Here is a 21,592-nt window from a genome sequence, read left to right on the forward strand (position 1 = left end):
AGCCCGCCTTTCCCTCGCCAAGGGGAGGGGGCGCGCCCTCCCATAGGCCGGCTCCCAGCGCCCTCCGCCCCTCTCCTCCAATGGGAAGGGCGGAGGGAGCGCCACTGCCGGCCGGCCAATGGGGTGGGAGCAGCGGTTAAGCCCCGCCTCTCCCCGCGGGGAGGGGCGCGGTCTGCTGCTCCGGGGGCGGGGCCAGAGATGATAGGGTGAAATGGAGGGAAAGGGGCCGGTTTGGGGTGTATTAAAAATACTTAGCTCTGACTGCGCGCAGGAGCGGGTGGTGACAATAACATTGTCCAGAGGCATTTGGCTTCTGTAAATGTAGAATTGTAGCCCTGTTATCCTATAGTATACAGTATTATTATACCGTATTATACTACATATTATATATATATGCATACACACCTCTACATACTAAGACTATATTATGGCCCTAAAGAATACACCTCCTTTTAAAATTTATCCATAGCATGAATAGAATCTGTATATCTATGCGCCTGCTGTTGCAAATCATCTATTTAATTTCGGTTTTCCCCCCCTGGAGCAATAATAATGCTCCAACGTCGATTTAATTTAGCAGGCGTTACTCCGAAGTTTGGCAGCGAAGGCGCAAGCTGGTGCGCCGCCAGCCTGCCTCAGCAGGAGCCACCACTGAACAGCACAGAAACGTTCTCAGAAAAATATTACAGTGAGAAAGACGGGGGAGCGGGGGGTCGACAAGGCACGTTCCGTCACACACACCACCCAGGGCGCGCAGGCGCCATATGCGCTCCCTAACGACAGCCTATACATCCCGTTCCTCCATGGCTCCGCGCTCTCCAGAATGCTTTCTCCATGGGTTCTGCTCCACATGCTGTTCCTCGTCATTTTTTGTCCCTTTTTGCCCACCCTATTTCCACTTATTCCTGGAATCAGCCCATCAGGCCCTAGGAGATCACTCCCTCCCCTTTCTTCAGACCTCCTGAAGGCACCTCCCCTAGTTCTTCACCAACCCAGTCCCCACCATCCAGGTCTCCTTCAACTGCATCTTGCTTTTCCTTCCACAAATTATTGTCGCTCAAGACTAAACACTATTATTATTATTATTTTGCTTTATTTGGGTAGGGGAAAGGGAGAAGTAGTCCCATGCATACATACTTGGAAGGTGGTCTCCTACACTCCATACCCTTGGGTGAGAGGTGCAAGTGAAGCAGGTCCGAAGAGGCCAAGTGGGAGCGCCAGATCTTAGTTACCAGGGCAATGAGAGGAAGAACGAGATTTCCATCGCAGAAGTCCATGGCGGAAGAAGCGGGCTCCTGCGCGGCAGCTCCATCCCTCAGCTGTCCTCCTCCAGGCGGCAAGGGACAGTTCACCACCAGCCACAGCGGGAACGGAGCCGTGGGGTGGGCTGTCGGGGAAGAGGGGAGCTTGTTGGGAAACGCACCGTGGTTACGACCCAATCCCTCTGGCTTCCACCAACTCCTGCCTGAGCCAAAGAAAGTTTCTTTCTGCGGCGCTGGAAACCCCTCGCAGAGAGACGGCCAGAATGCGGTGAGGAATTTTTCATCTTGCACATGGATCTAACATGTCCCACACAGAGCATCCCGAATTTGTTTGGTATCCTGCATCCTAACAGCACCACTTTTATTATCGTTGGCTCGCTGTGACTTTATAGAAGTAGTTGAATGCAATACCTTTGACTACTTTAAGACTGCAACAAATGCTGCATTTGCAGACTGGCCTGTCTGAAGTGGAAAATAAATATATTTCTTTCCAGGAATTTTCCCCTCCCCTCCTCCTTTTAAGCCTCGGAATGAAAACCTTTTTTAACGGGACTTTTTAAAACCCCTTTGAAAAAAAAAAATAAAAAAAATATCATACCTAGTACTTTATGACTTCCTGCCCCAAGCTTCCAAGCGTCACAAGCAAACATCTTCACACATGTCCATACACAGGATACTTTTCTCGTGCAATGATATTGCTAGAGGCAAAGGTACTTAAATATATATATTAATAGCGTGGTTTCATTGTTATGGACTGCACCTCTGCTAACTCCTCACCGAATTAAAATTTTAAACCGAAGTACAGTTATGGTTTCCATTATTAATTAACACATTAATATTTAAGTCTGAGCACTTTACAGCTATAGAAACATTAAGAGCTAGAAGGGGGTGAGTGGCTTATGTTACAGACAAGCCATGGAGCTGAGGATGGCGGATGGCAGAGGGACCAGGAGGAGACAGGGTGGTCACGATGGGCTACCATCTTCCGAAGCCGACGGGCAGAAGAGCTCCATTACCGCTTGCCAAGGAGACAGCGGATGCCAAGAAGATCAAGAAAAAGAGCTAACGGAGCTGGGGGTCTCTACAAAAATCTGTAGGTCTTGGGAACAAGGACTGTGTCAGGCTGGAGAACAAGGTCTGACTGGGGAACAGCAGTCAAAGGACTGTCTCAAAAGCCGGGGCTGGTGTGGGAAAGAAGCCAGAGAGGCTGTTAAATAATTCTATCTGCTCCAGGAAAATCTCTGCATGCTCGCAAAGAGAAAGCTTTACATCAATGTGCACACTGTCACCAGATGCTGCACAGATCTTCCTATCCAAAGAGGTGTGTGATCCTGGCAACAGACTGAAATCAGATTTATACAATAGAAAAGAAATTCCCGAGTCAAGAACACCACTTAGACCCAGCGAAGCATGCTAAGTGTCGCTTTGCAGAAGATATCTATATAAAATAAAACCACGTGCCAATGGAAACAACAAGCTAAAGTTACAGAAATAATTTCAGACAGGGTAATGCCGAGGTCAGGTATCAAGCACAGGCTCTCGCATGGAAACTCTTTAACTAAATAGGTGTTATCGCCAACTCTACATTTCTCCCTGCTAGGCAGTGGTGAGAAGAGCAGGTATCAACGCCTTGACTTACCTCTGAAGAGGAATTTTTGGATATTGTGAAATGGGAACGGTGAAAGAACCTGAAGTAGCAGGACCAGTGGAGATGAGACAGAGCCTGGGGAAGGACAGGGCAGGTGGGTTGAGGAGCACTTCCGTGCATGGGGTATACTCCGTCTTGCCAGGCTTGGCTGCATCCCATCACGTTAGCGTGGTGGTTCATGCAACCTAATGGCCACCCTCCCCACGCCTTCCTTGTGGTGCTACCTTTAGGCAAAAGGAAGGGCTGCAAGGTCACCGTTCAGCTTAAAGATGCCACAAGAAAGCTTTCACCAAGACTAGAAAGTGGCAAAGGAGTCCTTCAGTACGTGGCCAAAAAAGCCAGATCCTTCGTACTGGGATCAGATGGATGGGGGAATCTGGGCTTTGGACCAAGCATGCAGGAGTCTCCCAAGCAAGCACGACAAGCAAGCGTGACACAGGATGACCCGGCGCCTAAGGAGCAGACAGGACAGGCAGAGCTTGTTCCTCTCTCCTGGACCTATCCAGAGGGAAGGAAGGCAACAGACCTCCCTTTCCAGATCCAGCCTGAGATACTGTGCCCTCCAGCTGCTGCTCACTACCAGCAGACGAAGTCACCAGCACCAAGCTCCTGCCCGCTGAGAAGTTCTGCGTCGTCACTTCCTAATGTGCTTCAGGGAAAAATCCAGGGGGTTAGTTTGTACCGGTGCTTTGAGCCACCTGGGGTGATTTTGCCTGAAGCAGATGAGGAGACGCACACCCCGACTGCTCCCCAGACAATGCTGGGTAGAAGAGGTACAATAAGCAGCTACACGCGTTCATATTTTAATAGAGTACCGCGCCCTGAAGCATGAAGTTAAAGCAGTTATACAAGAGATTACAAATCTTTTTATAGCAGCGTCAGGCTTATTTATACAATTAGATTGTAATTTCTATAATTAAAAATTTGGGATTTTTTTTTCCCCCTCCTAAACTGTGTTTAACTGGGAAGACAAAAGCGTACATTTAACATTTAAACTTCCTTAATTGCTTTTAAATGTCGCTGCAAATTAAACAATGTTTATCTGCAGTATAACTGACAAGCAGCATGAAGATGTCACCTCTCCACCCAAGCAGGAAGGCTGGTAAGGCAATAGTGTAGCAATACAAATTTGCATTACACGAGCTGATTTTATACTCTTTGTGTGCGTCTGTGTACCTTTGAAGGCCCCGTGCCTGTTCCTGCCTGTTCTCCTGACAAATCCCAGCCTTGTCCCCCGGTGGAACAGCAGCCAGGTCACTACAGACCAAACCTCCTGCTGGCGAGGGGGGGGAGAAGTCCTGATCCCATGGAAGAACAAAATAAAAAGCAGTTAAACAAAGGCCAGAAGTTGGTTGGGGTGGGTTTTCCATGGAGAACAACCGCTACCCTCTGCATCCTTCCCACCAGAGGCTGTGCTGGGAGAAGAAGGGGAACCTGAGCATCATTAAAGTCTCATCAGAGCTGCACGCACACCAAAAACCTGACGACAGCACCGGAGCGGCCATTTCAAATCAGCCGGTCCAGTCACTGCAAAAAGAAAAACCAGGGAGTTCAAGGTGGTTTTCTGTGCTTTCACATTTTGCATTAAAAGAATGAAAGATTAACTACCTTTTTTTTTCTTTTTTTGATTCAGAGTATTTTTAAATTAAACTGCAACTCCGGTTTGGTTGCTTCGTGAAGCACCAGTGGCCAAAATCAATTTCTGGAAGGTAGGGTGCGGTGAATAAAAGCTGTGTGCATTATTCGGAGTCTTGTTTAAAAGACGAGGGTTCAGCGCAGCCTGGGAAAAAGAAAGGGAAAAGAGAGGCTGCCTTGCTTGGAAAACAAGCTCCACAGAGCAAGACGATGCCAAAGAAAAGGAGCAATACCTACCGTACAGAGATTTCCTTTTCCCATCAGAAATAATAGACATGTCAGAGATATTGGATTAAAACAACAGTGTTTCAAGCTTCTCGTAACAAGTCAAGCCCTGTTCAGCTGAAAGGTTGAAACGAGTCACTGTACCACAATAACATGCCAGCCAGGCTTTTGTATACCTTTCTTCTTCTCTCGTACGCGTGTATGAGCCTGAAATAATTCAAGATATTTAAACCATAACTGGCTGACTTTAGAGCAAACCAAGTCAGTCGTGCAGAGGTTCCTACCGTTCTTCCAATCGCTTTTTCAGGCTGTCAAAGTCACGTGGGATTTTTTTTTTATTTTATTGGTGTGACTGTTTTATCTGATTCCCAGTAGGAAAGCCCTTTGTTCTTCACATAAGCCTTTTGAAAGCATGGCTCAGCCATTTTGAGAGACGTCACAGCAAAGATCCTAAACACGGGCTTGAGAACCGGCTTGGGATCAAGATTAAATAACTTAGAGAAGATTCCCTGACTTGGCTGCTTACACAACAGCTACGGTTCTAGGGCCGAAAGAGTTCCTTGCATGGAAAAGGCTTCCAGTTCCTCTCCTGGTGAGACGGGACATCACCCAAACTTACCTAACTTTTATTTAAAAGGAGCGATGGATGCCGCGTGTCCTCCATGGCTACCAGTTGACACACTTCTGCACAGATAACCCTCTTGATGGTTTCCCTTCAGGGCTGTAGGCAACTGCTGCAGAATACGGGGTGAATTTATCTCTCCCCTTTCATCCAGAAGGTGATTGAGCACCGTTTGCTGGCAGTGAATTCAGGACGCAACCAAAAGGAAATACACCTCTGAACGGCAGCCCTCTGGGCCAGAGCTGGGCTTGGCGGCAGGGGAGCCTCCGTTACCCCATCTGCAGCTGGTGGGGCTGCGGATATCGCATCGGGGGGGTAACCAGGCAGGGTTTTGGGGTTGTGGGGACAAGGTGAGAGCAAGCCCAGCCATTTGGGGGTTACGCCATTCACATGTCAAATCTCATCCTATTTCCATGAGCGTTTCCAGGCTTGGAAGCTGGAGCTGTCCGTAAGAATTTTTCGTCTGTAAATACTTTTCATCTCAAAGCTTTCTACAAACAGAGATGCCGGGTCTGCGCAGAAATCCCTTCCCCGGTTGCCGAGATAAGGCTCCCACTTGAAAAAGAAGTGACTGCTTGGCCAGCTCACAGCTCCCCATCGCGTATTAAACATTGATCTCAGCAGAGGAGAGTACGGAGCTGGAGGGAGGGTTGGCATGGCTAGTCAGTTAAGTAAAACCATACCGCAATTTGGCTACCGCTCTGAAATATTCATTATTTTGAGAAGCGAGACGGTATCTTTAAAGCCCTCGATACACTGGAGCTTGAACTTCCTCTCGGATGGAAGGCATCTCCAAAGACAGAGCGAGGGTCTAGTGCTAAGGCCGATCAACCAACATCATTCCTCCAGTGGGAAAGTGATTCCTGAACACAGCGTAACACCAACTGCATCCAGCCTTGCTCACCCGCAAAACCAAAGGTCAACTCCTCCTTGCAAACAGCTCTAGCAACCACTGAGTTTATATGACAGCTCCTGTCTACTGCACGTTCTGTCCTCGCTTGGCCCAATCCCACTCCGTTCTCTCTTCTGCAGGCAACGCAAACATCAGAAAATTAAACATGTTATCATCCTTGGAGGAAATTAATTAGACCAGGCAATTCTGGAGGTGAATAGTGCACTTCCAGCACTCGGGTTTGCTGTGTTTCAGACAGTGTATGAGAAACGGGAGCGCTCTGGGACTGCCATCATCCCTCGCGCAATGCCTGGCTGTGCTCCCATCGCCAGGAGCCTCCTCAATAACCATCCTCTTATTTCTGATCATGAGCCTTGCACGTAAATGGGGATCCCGTGCTCAACTGGAGCGAAAAGGAAACTTATCCCTCTTTAACTGGGATGCTCTCTGCCCAGAAGCAAATGCAGAACACAGAGGCAGTGAGACATCCCAAGACGCTAGGAGCCAGCCGCTCAGCTAGGTGACTTGCAGCAGGAACAAGCAAAACACAGAGCTGTTGCTCTGCATATTCAAAATGCATGTTTACAATCCCACAAACCTTTTTGCTCTTGCATTTTTAAACCATGGTCCAGACTGGAAGGGAAATTATTAGCATCCTGATTTTGCCTGGGCATGGAGCAGCTCCCTCCCAACGGTTCTAGCTGTGCAAAAGAAAGTCCTTTGGGAAACTCAACCCATTACAGGTACCTTTTTCATCTCTCATAGAATATTCCTCATCATCCTCTTTTCTTTTTGGCAAATGAGCTTTTGTGGGTTTAGCTACAAGATTTTTTTTTTTAAAGAATATGAATTATTTCTAATAGAAAAAATATAAAGGACTTTTATTTTTTAATTGGACTTAGAAAGATGAAACTTTTCACTAGAAAAAAAATATAAAGTTTTCTCTAAAAGAGGACACAAAGGAATCTAATTACTGGCCTATAGTATCAGGAACAAGGACCAGCAAGACCTGCAGAATGTCCCTCCACACGTCTCCACAGGGTGTCAGTGTTATTTCAAATTTGGGTCATTTTACACTGGAATCTGTAATTTTCTCACCACATTATTTTTATGAGTCTGCCCCTCAGAGAGCTGCTGCCACCACAGCCTGCTTGTTACAGAGTCTCCCCCTTTCCTCCCACAGCCGGCATTAAAATGAAATTCCTTAAAATGTGGAGGCAGAAACACATAGTCATGGTGGTCTGGGGACAACGGGAGGATTTCAGAGAGATTTGAAATGGGGTTGACGATCACCACTCCAAACCTGCCACCAGTTTGCTGGCAGGATTCCCAGTTCCTGCTGGGCCGTGATCTTTCCGCAGGTGATCCAAAGCTCTTCCACATGCGCCTGCCCAGGGCTGTCTTGTCCTTTCCCTGACAGATACGAGCATCGCTGGCACTTCAAGAGACTGCCGTGACCCATTCTGTGTTTTAAAGCCGTTTGAGAGCCGACTCCGAGGCAGAATAAAGCTGTTTAAGTTGACCCTTGCCAAAAACTATTTTCCAGACACGTTACTAATATGGCTGCGCTGAAACAAGGTCCCACTGTACTCTGGCAGCTGTGGCAGATGTGTGGTGCGACACACAATATCCCCACCGACCTGTGTACTCCGAGTGACCGCACAAGCCGGCTTCAGTTCTTCTGCGGGGGCTTCTGCTGAGGATGCCTTCCGAACCAATGCTCCCATTCTCACCAGCTTTCTTCAGTTTCCATGGGTCCAGCCTGCCTTCCACCATACCTCTACTCATACAATAACTCCCCTTTCTAACCTGTAATTTTGGGAGAGTTATCGGGCATATACCTCAGTTGTATGTCCAACAGGGATGAATCCTGGGTCAGGAAGTTTCTACAACCGTTAAGTACTCAGCCTTTCAAGTTCTTTATCATATTATTCAAAAATGGGCCATTTCTTACTGATATTAAGGACATAATCCCAAAGAAGTTTTCATGAAAGGAATACTCAAGAATGTGCTTGCATAGGGACAGGCAACAAACAGGCAGCACATTGCATGCTTAGCCCTGCAGAGCACATGCTCTGCCTTAGATATCAGGCAGCGGTTTGACAAACAGCAGTGTTTTTTGGCAGAACCCCCCATTTAAGTTGCCCCCATCACGCTTCTCACTGTTCATCCTCCCATTCCTATGCCAGCCCTTCAGTGGTGCCAATACGATAGCTTGTGAGGCCGTGCAGTAAACTGAACCACAGAATCGACCTTGATTAAAAATCATCTGGCGACAAAGTAAGTACACATTTAACCCTGATTAATTATCCCATCTAATTCACCAACCGGCTGCACAGTAGTTGTGCCACCAGGAACTGGCATGGGAGGAGTGGCAGGTGGGAAGGAGGGGCTGGACACAAATCAGCGCCACTGACAACAGCAACATTGAATCTGGAGCACCCTTGGAGTTTGACCCGCGTTAAAGTAACAAAGAGCTGAAACCCCAGATCTCCAGAAATACCCGGGGGTCTGGTTTCCCATAAATGACAGGGTTTTCATGTTCCTCCTACACAAGCAACCAGCTTACTTTATCTGCTGAATCTGTCCCAATCTCTGCAAGCAGAGAAGCTCAGAAGTTGGGAACAGGCAGCTGGGCTCCTGATCTCCAAGTTGCTACTCGCCTCACAAGCTCAGCAGCTCTCAGATGGTCATGCACAAGCTCATGGTTAGTCAGAAGCTAACCGGTGGGCCCTCCTATCAGTGGCCAACCTTCCTTACTACAGCCCTTTTCAAAGGCTTTTCTATGGGATGAGCACTACGCTTCTACTAAATTATGACTACTTTTTCAATCTGAAGGAAGTTGGGATGGGATGGTGGCAGGTGACACAAGGGGATAAGGGCCTCACATTGGACAGGTGACCTGATGGAAGGCCAGGCTCCGGGATCAATGCCAACTATTTCCAGCACAGAGGCAGGAGAGGGGGATGTTTCCTCTCTAGCTGCAGTCCTCAAGGGGAGAGCGAGGAAGATCGCATGCCCCAAAGAAACTCCAGAACAAGACAGCATCTTGCAGACCTTCACCAAGACTCCAAAGCAGTCGTTGCGCTATGGATTCTGTCCTGGCTGGCTGAAGACAGCTGGTTCTTTCTGCTTTCCCCTGCCACAGCAGAGCAGGGCACCAAGCAGGCTACCAGCCTCACAGCAAGCCCTGCTCCCACTCAAAGCTACCTGGTGGTCTGCAGAACATAAAAAGATTTTGGAACAGCTGCACTAGATGATGGTAGAGAAGGAATATTGACCAGGACTGCCGTGGCTATTTCTTAAGTTTTTAGAAAAGAAACATCACAGCAGCTATTTAGTATGGTTTTTGAGAATTCAAATATTGACAGAAGGAAGTTTTCCAAAGGATGCCAGCAGCTTTTGCAGCAATCCCAGTAGTAGAAACACACTGCGGCATCAGATGTGGGCTGCAGCACAGACCAAACCCACAAGCTCCACACAGGCGGCAGAGCTACCAGCTGAACTGCAGCAGCTCTTCACCCTTCTGTAAAGATGTCTGACTGTGCACTGGAGCAGGGGGTGGCGAGGGTTGGAGGGTGGAAGGGAGAGGCTGAAACGCCCCGAGGAACTACAGTCTCGCTTGCCAAATCCTGCATTTTACTAGGAAAGGGAGAGAGTGACTTCACTTTTTACCTCCCCTTCCCCACTTTCTCCTGCCCCAAACAGACAGATGTGGCTTTGCAAGAAATTAATTACAGATGGAGGCTAAAAAAAAAAAGGGGAAGAAAAAAAAAAAAAGAAACCCTCAACCACAAGGCTTTTTCCTCTGCAGACTTGAGGATGGATGGGGCGACCTGGGAAAACTGGCAGATGGAAAACCCATTACAGATGTGAGGTTTGGAGAATAAGGCTGAGGGACAATTTGAGAGTTGTAAATTTTAAGTTTGGGGGTATAAATGCACTGCTTAGCAACAAAAAACAAATAGGAAACAAGACGCCTCATGAGAGAGACACTTAAATATTTTAGAATCCCTATTTGAGGTGAAGACTACATTACCAGAGGCCTGAGGGGCTGCTATTCTCAACAGTTAAGAGTCAAGATAGAAAGAAAATCAGGACTTTAACCTCATTTCCACGCAGAAATGTATTTAACTTATTTTGGGCAAGAAAAACAGTTATTTATTTGTTCCCATACATGTTTTGCACGGCGCATACCTGACGAGATCAGAACACATTGTGTATCTTGAAGTGCTTTGCTACCCAGGAAAGATTTCTCACAATGCCTTCGAATACATGCAGGGAAGCTGCTTCACTGGGGTCTACAATCATTGCTACCATATGTCTGACCCTTGCTACATGGTCCAATACCTTTTTGTGCTGCTGCATAAATCTTCTCCTAAAATTCCTGACATCTCAAAGGATGACAGGGGCCTCCGTCTCAAGGGAGAGGAGGAGAAGGGTGAAAAAGAACAGATCACCTGAAAACAAATGCTGAATGTTTTACGCTGTTTCTTCACCATGAAAAGACAAGGATAAAGGGGAATGAAAAAAAAAAAAAGAAAAGAGACATTACCAGCTTTGGAAGGTCAAATGTTACTGCTTTTGCCTTTTTTTGATCCATCAAAACACTGGAAACAAAGTAAAGCAAAGCACAAAGCTTCCAAATGGAGCCTACGACCAAAGCCTCACCTTCTGCAGTGAAACATAAGGGAGCTCATTAAAGATTAAAAAAAAAAAAGAAATTCACAAGAAATCAAAACTCCCTTTAGAAATTATTTTTCTTCTAAGAGCCTGTAAAAGTAGTTCTTTAAATACATACACACACCCGTACATATGCATGCACACATTTATATACAAAAAAAGGAAGCGTCAGGAAGTTCTTTGCCTTATTATGGGGCATCAGCCCATGATATTATCTCTGGGGTACGCTGAATTGGTAGGAGCATGCTCTGATCCTCTCCTGTGCTGCTGAACATGACATCATTCTGCTTCTTTCATGAGGGAGGTCCACATTAGCAGAGTTCGGAAATAACCCAGACATTCCCATTTGGTTTTGCTCCTCGAGCTAAAAGGGAAGCTCCAGGCCCAGGGTGGTTGTTTGGGTTGTTTTTTTTTTTCCTCCCCCCTTTTTTTTCCCCTCTATCTGAAAAAATCCCAAGCACACAAGCACAATCAAATAACCCTTGAAATAACTAACATCTGCAAGAGTTAAAATCAGTAGGAAAGTTTCTTGGCAGCTTAGAACTTCAGGCCAATAAACCCAGCTGTTTGGAGATATACTTTACCTTTAAAATTGATGAAAAAATAGACGCATAATGAACACAACTTGTTTAACCTAACAGCCAGAAATCAGGAGAGCAAACAGCGCTTAGAGCAAAGGCATTCTGACAGAAGGCAAAATTGTTCATCGCTTGCACGGTTCTCCTAGTTTGGAGGACTAGAAGAGTTTCATAATTCTCTAGAAAGGGAAGACAGAGAATGCAGTATCAAAGAGAGCTGAAAATTTTGCTGAGAAATGCATTCAATTGCGGTCTTTAGTATACTAGTGAAACCAGTTCAGATTTTGAAAAAAAATATCAGGAATTCTGGATAATGATTATTCTTTACTTCAGTACAAGAGAGAACAAGGCCTGGAAGGGCTGCCCTGGGTCACTGCCTCCCATCCTCTTGCCTACCCTGGGAAAGGAGAATTCTTTTAAGAAATGCACTTGGCTTTGTTTGCTGTTCAAAAAAGGTGAAGTAACAACACGTAGGCCACCTGACGCTGAAAACGTGAAGAGCTAACATGATAAACGTCCATAAATTTTGAAGATCTATCAGAATATTACAAGCTAGAGTTACCTTCAGAGATGAGGGAACCAGGTATTTCTACATGGATCCTCAGTGGTTTTATAAGGAGCACTACATCAGCTGAAACTTCCAGATGCAGATACCATGAACGGGATTCAAAGGACCGTCTCCAACCGCGGTTAGTCTCCTAGCACTAAGAGATGTTCAAAATCCAACTGAATACCATTTTGCAGGCGTGCCACGAAGATGGTGTAAATCAGAAAACACCGTCTGCTGCTATATATCTGTACACCTGCCTGAAAGCCAACACTAAGCCCTTTCTGGAAGACAGGCTTTTTAGAAATGGTTTGATCTTTGGCCAAAAGAGCCGTGTAAGAAAAGCTCATATAGGAAAGATTTCACATAGATAGTTTTGGCTCAGCCTGGGACAGAAGCAGAGACCACAAGCAGCAGGCTGATGGTAGAAAGGTAGCGTGTGTTCGAAGTACGTGAGCTTGTGTTCCCCTCTCCCATCTCCTTCTACAAACCCATGCCGGCAGGGCTACCAAGACTTCATTCCTCCACCGTCCTTGCAAATCGTTTTATGCTTTGCAGACCAAAGAAGTGAAGGGAGACCTTTCCAGTCCCTGAATTAAAGACTAGGTTATTAAATCACTCCCATCTCTCATTTACCGCAAAGTAAATTTAAGGAGAAGGAAATTCCTACTGCAAAAAAATTACTTGGTAGATCAGCACCAGCAGACGACCTTAATAAACAAGAGCCCTAGCAGCTCCCAGTAGTCTTTATACAATCAGTTAAAGCTATGTGACAAGATGGTAAATACGTGCCAGAAACCGATGGTCTCCATCTAAGCGCGGACTCCCCGCTGCTGCTAATGCTAATAACACCACTAACCCGGGGTAACATTAGCTGGAAAGTTTTACAAAGTTCCCTCAGATAGCCAGGGATCTAGATTTCCAGGACAAAAGAGGCAGGAGAGCCTGGGATCTTGCAAAAAAACAAAACAAAACAAAAAACCCCAAACTCAAACCACTCCTATAATTTCCTCTATTTTCCTCTCTCCAAAATTCACATGGGTCTTCACTGCACAAATGCAAAAAAGCAAAATAAAACAGAAACTCATTATTCCAAGTTTGCCGGCTGCTTTTCCTTGCAATGAAGCTTATTTTTCCATAATGGTCCCATCACAGAGGCTTTGCGAGACCGGCCTACTGCAGCACTGCTGCCCAGCCTGGCTTGCATTTATTTTTTATATTTTTTTTTTTTTGGAAGAGAAGGGCATAGAGAAGGCACAGTGAGAAATGAGCCTCGCTTTGTTGGATTCTTTCCTGGATAAAGGTAGAAGCTCCTACCAAACCCCATGCGCTTGCAGCCAAAAGCATTCCGCTGGCCAAGGATGTGACACCAGGTCACTTGATGCAGGGAGCTTAACAAAAGGAAAAAAAAAACCAACAACAAAAAACCAACAAACCCTCAGAGTTTACTCATACTCTTGAGTGAAAACAGGCTGCTAAAAATTGCACTCAAATTTAAAAGCATTATAGTGCGGAAAGTGAAATCCCATTAGATATTCCACTGGAAAACAGAAGGAGCAGCTTCTCCAAGCGCGAGGCGGCTCTTGGAGAGTGAGAGGCAGCCCGCAGCCAAGGGGCCGGACAGGCTAGCCCAGCTGAACAAGCCACGCTTTTTTGGATGCTGCTGAAACTTGCCACCGTTGCTGAAACCCTGGCTTTGCTACGCGCTTCACGCCGAGATAGACAGACGTGGTGCAGGAGGGATGACGGCGGGGGGGAAAGGGAACGTAGAGAGAGATAGGAAGGGAAAGGGGCTGCTCTGTCCCTCACCCCATCCCTCCTGAAAAGGCTCCTTCAGCCAGAGCTATCTGTCAGTCTCCGACCTGCCTTTCAAGATTATGATGCTCTTTGATTTTATTCATTCCTGCTGGAGGTTTTGCTTAAATATAAACAGCAGAGCATTTCATAAGGAATTAAAAAAAAATACAAATAATAAAAAAAAAAGAACTAAGAAATTCCCCAAGCCTCCAGGCACATTTTAAAACACATTAAAAACGACACAACAGTAACAGCTTCATACATACCACAGCTGCAGTGATTTGAAGCAAAAGTAAGGAACATTGAATGTGCTAGTGTTTTGTTTTAAAATAGGGCCTATAAGACTTCACATTCAAGCTGAAACCCTCTACAACACCAAAATCTCCCCTTCTTCCCCCGAAGGGGAGGGAGAAATTCAGAGATTCCCACTTTTCCCCACCTTAATTTCTGGTCCTCCATCTCTTCCACGTGCTGGACTCCGGGAGACCAGAGGCTTTTGTGAGGTCCCCAGGACTCCGGGAAACACAGGCAGCTTTACATTAGGATTTACAACCAGTAGGTGAAGAACAACTCAAAAGGTGTTTTATTACTTGTGATGAGGGACTATCAAAGAAGCCACAGGGTACTTTGCCAGCTGTTTGGTGTTGTTTCTTTAGTTCTTATTGGCAGCGGTCTTGGTTATTGCTCTATTTTTCTTTCCCCTCCCACTCGCTTATCTTTCATCTTACAGCTTCCAACATTGACTTAATTGCAACACACCGTGCGTTGGAAATTAATCCACACAAATTCTGAAGAACTTTCAGCTGCCAGAAGAAAAAAAGGCAGCAGCTCAAGCTCCTGACACACGCAGAGGCCAAGATACGACTCCAGCACTTTATCACAGCACTGGTTGTGCAAACAGAAAATGAAATCCTGGTCTTGAACTCCAGGGCTCCCGGCAATCCCGAGCCAAGGACGCTCAGCTCAGTAGCACCTCTTTGCGATGCTGCCCTGCCAGCACAAGGGCTACAGCGAGACGAGACAGGAACCAGCGGCGGGACCCTTCGGCTGACCAACCCACAATCGGGAAGCGCGCCCGGTAAGAGACAAGGACGGCCACAAACCTACGGAGCTGTATTCCTTTTTAACCTTAACCCAGATGCTTTTCTATTTCCTCTGTTCAGAAAAGGAAAGTGAACTGCCTTTGCCTGAAGTCAGCTCTGCAAGTCTTTCTCGAGCTACCAGTAAAGGCAGAAGGCTCTTTTACACAGATTTTAGCATTTTTATTTTCTGGTTTGAAATGCAGCCAAAGGATGAACAGCTTTTCCTTTGGTAAGTGCAGGGCTTTAACAACACGTCCCACCTTGCAATTAACAGTAACATCTCGGTTTCTTGACTCTTTTGACATGAAGAACGGACCCAGCTAGACAGTCAAACGGCATGTGGAAACTATACGAGTTGACTCTGTTCTTGTGCTTTTAGCATTTCTCAAGTACTGCCCAAAGTAAAAGCTCAGACTGGCATTGAGTGGCACGTGTAGAACCTCTGGTGAAAGACAAAGAAATTTGCCGGTTTAAGAAACGTAGGTGAATATCTACTGACGCTCATTTGCACTGTGTGCAAATAAAAGGGCCCAAAGCAGGGCAGTTATGTTTTATAGCACCACAAATGTCAACAGAGATGGCCTAGCTGCCTGTGGAACTTCAACAAAAAAAATGAAGGGAAAGAGGTGGCGTACACTGTTAATCTATGCTGGAGGATTTTGAAACAAATAAACCCCTATTAATCTTTTCTGGCTTGTATGTACAGATGTTTTACTTTTTGTAACACTATTTCAAGTTAGACCCAGATGTTGTAAATCAAGCTGTAACGCTCATTAAATAAATAAATAAATAAAAGCATTTATTCCACCCCTTCAGCACCCGAAGTGGTTCAGCAGGGCAGAGCCCCCAGCCTCTGCAGAGGGCGCAGGTGGCAGGTTTGACCCCGGCAACTACACGCGGTTCAAGCAGCGGATGGCTCTGTAAATGGCCCCTCCTCGGGCCAAGACAGAGACTTCCAGCTAGTGTCTCTGAAACAGGAGGCACTGGTGGGTATAAAATGCACCCACTTTTTGTGCCGACAATAACCACAAGTATTGGACCACATATGTAGTTCTTTTTAGAACCAGATTATGTATTTTTTTTTCTTTCCATTGAGAGCTACAAGGCATTTTAGATACCAAAACTGAATTTAAAAAGTACTAATAATTATTATTGGTTTTTTTGGTAAATTCTATCTTCACCAAGAATTCTTCATGTTTATGAAATTCCCTATTCACTTTTTCCATAGGTTACACTGTTTGTACTGACCGTCAAGTTCTATACAGACTGTTATGTAAATGACCCAAGCAAACGTTCCCCTTGTTTTTCCAATCCCACCATTACTTTTGTATTTACTCCTTTTTATTTTCTGTTTTGCAATGCCTTTTCTTGGCCTTACAACCATATCAACTCACTACTACAATCGTTTCTATTGCCAACTTCTGTAAAAGAAACACCTATGCTTTTATGTAATAAACATGAAAATACTCAAAAGAGAGAAAACTGCAGCCCAATGTAAATCATGATGGGACACTCATAAAAAACGAACCTTATTCATGACAAAGCAACAAATCCTCATTTAACACACCAAATCATTTACCCTTAGCCAGAAAGACACTCAGTCTGACATTCAAACAGCCGTCTTTGTACGTACAGAGAAGCTGCCAAGTCTCCATACTTGAATGATCTCATAGACTCTGGGAAAAAAAAAAAAGAAAAACAAAACATTTTACCATACTAGCTGAATACACAGGGGCATAAAAGGATCGACTTTAAAGCGTTTTAGTGGTTTGGGTCCTAGTACAGATCTGTAGACAAGCTTTGGGAAAAATTATGGCCGCCAAGTCACAGAAAAATAAAAGACCTAAGCAAAACCTCCTTGAAGTTTTCTCGCCTACAAGAGTGCTATCAAATGAAGAATAACCACCCTTAAATATCTATTGCTGTTCTCTCCCCTACTAGTACCAAGCATGACTTGTACTTGTTTCACAAACAAATAAAAGGTACATAGCAAATTATAACCACCGTTGGAGAAGATAAAGCGTAAAGGCAGTAATGTTTTTCTCTGAATCACGACAGAAAGGCGACCAGTTTTCATCTATGATGCCCGTCTCTGTTGGCGTCAGCAAGGCAGCGTTCAGTTAGAAGGGAAAGGAGAACGGGGGACAACACGGATACAAAGGAACAAGAGGACATTGATTTGTGTGCTGCTACCTAGGAGAAATACCTGTGTGCAACCCCCTTGGCTTGGGCTTAGTACTGAGCACAGATAGTTACTGAGCTCAGCTTGGTTCCCAGCTGTGTACACTGGACCTGATCCTCTACTTGGGTAAATTTCCGTAGTTCAATTAGGCTGTGAACGATGACAATTTTACCAGCTGGAGACTGGCTACATTCAGGGTTTCTAAAAACACTGCGGCACCTTTCATCGTGCCACTGCACATGTGAAACCAACTTCGAAAGAGCACCTGAGGTGCATCGTATCCTGCTCAGATGAGACAAAGGCAACCAGAAATCTCAGGTTTAAATAGCAGCTGATCGGTTTGGATTTCTCCTTTGCCAGTTGCTAGGTCAGGATGGGTTGAATTTCCAAATGTGCTGCATACTCAAACTCCCAGTTGACAAGAGAGACTCAAACAGTCCATTATACCACTGAAAATTATGTGCCTTGAAGTGTTAAGCCAGGCACCAAATATGCATAACCAATCTTAAAAAAACCAGGCATAAGTCACTTGCTTCGCCTCACATAGAGCAGGAACTGCACAACATGAAAAAATAACAGGGAACATTATGGAGAGATAACGTGAATTTTCTTGAAGCCTTACATAGTTATCTACAGTTTAACTTAGTATTTCACCGTACTGCTTCACTGCTGCTTTTCATAAACGAGGAAAGCAACATCAGATGCAAGAATCAACTCCGTCTCAGCATCCCTCGCTCCATCTCAGCCTCTTCTTGCTGCTCCCACGCAGCGAAGTCTCCCGCGTTTCACGTGATTCAGCCGCATGACCGAAATGGCACCGATACTGCCACTTTTTTTTTTTTTTTGCGTTTGAACATGCGGTGAATAATCTCAGCTCTGTTCCTCTGTGTGCGGGGACTAACCAGCGTAGCTGCGTTATGCGTGGACCAAGTGGTGCTGGGCTATCGTGCCCTGCTGCACACCTGCAGGTAGTTCACACTCAGCGTACAGCTCTGGAATCTCTCTCTCTCGTCCTCTCCGCATAAATCAAGCCGCAGGGAGGCTCAGAAACATGACGAATACGTTGGCTAGAATATCTCCTGCTGTAAAGACACAGGGAGGAAGGGGGATACTAAACTAACCTTGCCTTGGATGGAAAAGCAGCTGGAATTTAATGTTCTTGGAAGCCAGCCCTGGCTGTTCAGACATGGATCTGCCAGGGAAGTCCCCAGCGGAGGCATTGCTCATTCTCCAAAACTAAAATGTCAAGAGAAAGCACTGGAAATCATTAAGCACTCCGTTCAACATTTCTTGAACAATCTCAGGCAGGGGGGTGGGGAAAAAAAAAAGCTCCTCAACCACAAACAAAACAGAAACAAATTCTCAGTGTTAACGCAAAACAGAGGGGGAATCATCAGGAATCTGAAGTGGGATTTTGCTTAATCGTGTCAGTCTGCAAGGATACAATATCAACCCAGCCTTATAAAAAAAAAATACAAGAAGGAAGAGAGCAGAAAGCAGCAAAATAAGAAAAGATAAATAAAAGGAACTGTGCCTGGCCTGGATTTTCAGGGACTTCACTATTACAACCCACCTTGTGCAACTGCCCCTGCACCAGCCACACCACCCGCACGTGGCAAGCTGTGTTTGGTCACCATGAACTCAACATGGAAGAGAAATGGTGACCAAATAGAAGAAAGCCTTTCCCTGGAGAAGAGAGCTAGCAGATCCCACAATAGCTACCATCTCACTGGCACAAATCCCATTTGGAAGTACATCATTATTTTTCCTAGAGTTCAAATTAAGAAAGACAGACGGTCATTTTGCCATCTGCTACAAAAGCGGAGCTCTAGAAAAAACATGTGTGTGACAGTTTTAATCCTCTACCAATTCAGACACATGTACCAACTGGCTATCGTGGAAATACATTTCTGGAGTTCGTACTTCCCGACCCTTCCAGGGTGAGGGAAGATTGTCTTACAGACGTGCCTCTCCTCCAAACACTTCACTAGTGAGGTACCTTCTAAATCACTGACAGAATGGCATAATCTGTACTGAATTTCGAGGCTCTGCTATGGGAACCACCACCTTTCCGTAGAAATATAAATGACTAAGTCATGACCATTGAAATAACTAAGAAGTCATTGGCCATTTTTGCAAAAACAGGGGCAGACTTGGTAAGTGGCGGGTTAAACTGGATAGGATTTTTTGTTTGATGGTTGAAAGATTTGTACGTCCTAACAAAATAAGGTTCTGTATTTTATGAGCAGGGTAAACTGGTTGCTCAGTGTTGGCCAAGCTGGTTGCCTAATGTTGGCTGATCCAATAGGTGGCAGAAACGATTTCTTTCTTTCTGTATTATCTGTAAATCATTTGGCAATCCATTTTGGATGAGAGCTGTATCAAGAAAAAAATTTATCACACTTCTACTCAACTGAAGTGTCAAATTCTCAGGGATCAACTGAGAAAACGCTCCACATCAGCTAGCATCTTTTTTTCTTATTTTCCAGTTAGGATGAGTAACATTTCTTACAATGCTGGAAAACACAGGTAACAACGTTTTCCTGAATGATCCTACTGAGGACCACCCCAGGCTGATGAAGCATTTAGTCTCACGGCAACAGAAAAATGGACTTTATCCTACTCTCCCTGAACGCCTGGATAAGTTCTGCCTAAAGAGCTGCCCCAGGGCAGATGGAAGGGACAGGTTTTGAAGCAGGCTTGGAGGAGAGTGCCTCTGCCCAACACTCGGCTGAAAATCTCAGAAAGGCAGAGCACAAGGTGTACGTGAATCCAGTAGCTGCTACTATGGAGCATGAGGCAGGGACCGAAAGGATCCCCGGCAGCAGTCCCGAGGGAAGCCTGGCACAGCCACGCAACTTCTTCGAGGGCTGGGGAAGGAAACAAGAGGAGCAGAAGTCTGAGATACGAGAGAGGATTTCCCAAATGTGTTTATACACATGTATTAATGGATACGTTCCAGCAGAAAAGATAGATATTGCTTTAAAAAAAAAAATAAAATCAACGAAATGAGAAGCAGCCTTTGTGCATTGGGGTGAGACACCTCTCCCCAGAACAGGCTTCCAAGCAGAAACAAACCACATTTGTTCCAATATCTAGCAGCGTGCATTGGATTTAAATTGACAGAATTAAAAAAAAAAAGTTTTATCCTCCCACAAGCTGACTGGTATAGCAATTTTCATCTCAAGCAGCAGCAGATCACCAAGAGAAACATATTCACAGGGATTTCCTGTCAAAAGTCACTCTAATACAAACATATTTTTACTGGGAGAAAATAAAGCTCAGTAGTGACATCAGCAGAACACTATTTCCATTTAAAACGAGAAGCGTGGCAACTTCAGTTTTAATGGAAATTTAAGTGTGCTGGCGCTGTCAACTAACCGTAAAGCCACTTGAGGGCTTTGTTTAATTTTTAATTTTAAAAAATAATACTTCGGAAAGGGACATACGGTCGATACTTTCACAGATCCAGTCCCACTTTCCGTGCGCGCTAATGGAATCCTTACAGATCTTGATTCACATGACTTAAATTTGGGTTACCACAAGAAATGGGATACGACTTCAAATCTTTAGCCAGATCTTCCAGGGAAAATTAAAAGAACATTTTTCCATAGCTTGTAATTACTTAGGTACAAAATATCTGTTTATCTGATTAATCCTCTAATACTAACAAAGGAACCAGAGTCCATCTTTGGAGAAGTTACATCAGCTAAACTTGCATTTTCAGAGCGGCTGAGACCCGCCATTTAAATTAGGATAAACAGAGGCTCATAGGTATTTGAAACCTCCCAATTCTTTGATGTTCAGACATCGTAACTTGAAAATTGTCATCTTACAAACTTGAATTTCAATAGAAGGCATACCCTAAGGAAATTCTGGCCTACACTGTGAGCTCCTAGAAACCGGCAGATTTCAGTAAGAGTTGCACCCTTCTAGCCAGGCATACTTGTCCCTGCGGTACAACTGGACTCCGGTTAATATTTTGTACTGCTTACAAACTAGAACTAACACGAGTACCTTTCCAAGATGACATTTCCTTCAATATTTAACAGCCTCTGAGACTGCTCGTGAGAGACCACAGCCCAGAAGAGACCTCCTACATCGCTAAGTGCTGTCTTGTGGCATTGCAGACATTTAAGTGGCAGTACAATCATTTTCACGATCTGATTAAGCCCCCCCAAAAAACCCCCATAGTTAGGGGCTTTGTCTCCACTGTTCCTTTGAGAAGCTGTAACAGAAGCTTTCCCTCCTTGATGGTGTGAAACCTGTATTTGATTTATAGCCAGTTTATGCATGTTTGTTCATGTGACAGTGTCCTCTTACTTTAGATGTTTCTTTTCCATTTCTTGTATTGCAGGGTATAGGTAAAGAGCTTCTTCGAGCTTCACAATGTGGGAATAACACATTTTTGAAATCCTAAAGTGAATTAGGAAGTCGGT

Source organism: Chroicocephalus ridibundus, chromosome 8 (assembly GCF_963924245.1).
Source record: "Chroicocephalus ridibundus chromosome 8, bChrRid1.1, whole genome shotgun sequence".
In the NCBI taxonomy this organism is placed as follows: domain Eukaryota; kingdom Metazoa; phylum Chordata; class Aves; order Charadriiformes; family Laridae; genus Chroicocephalus; species Chroicocephalus ridibundus.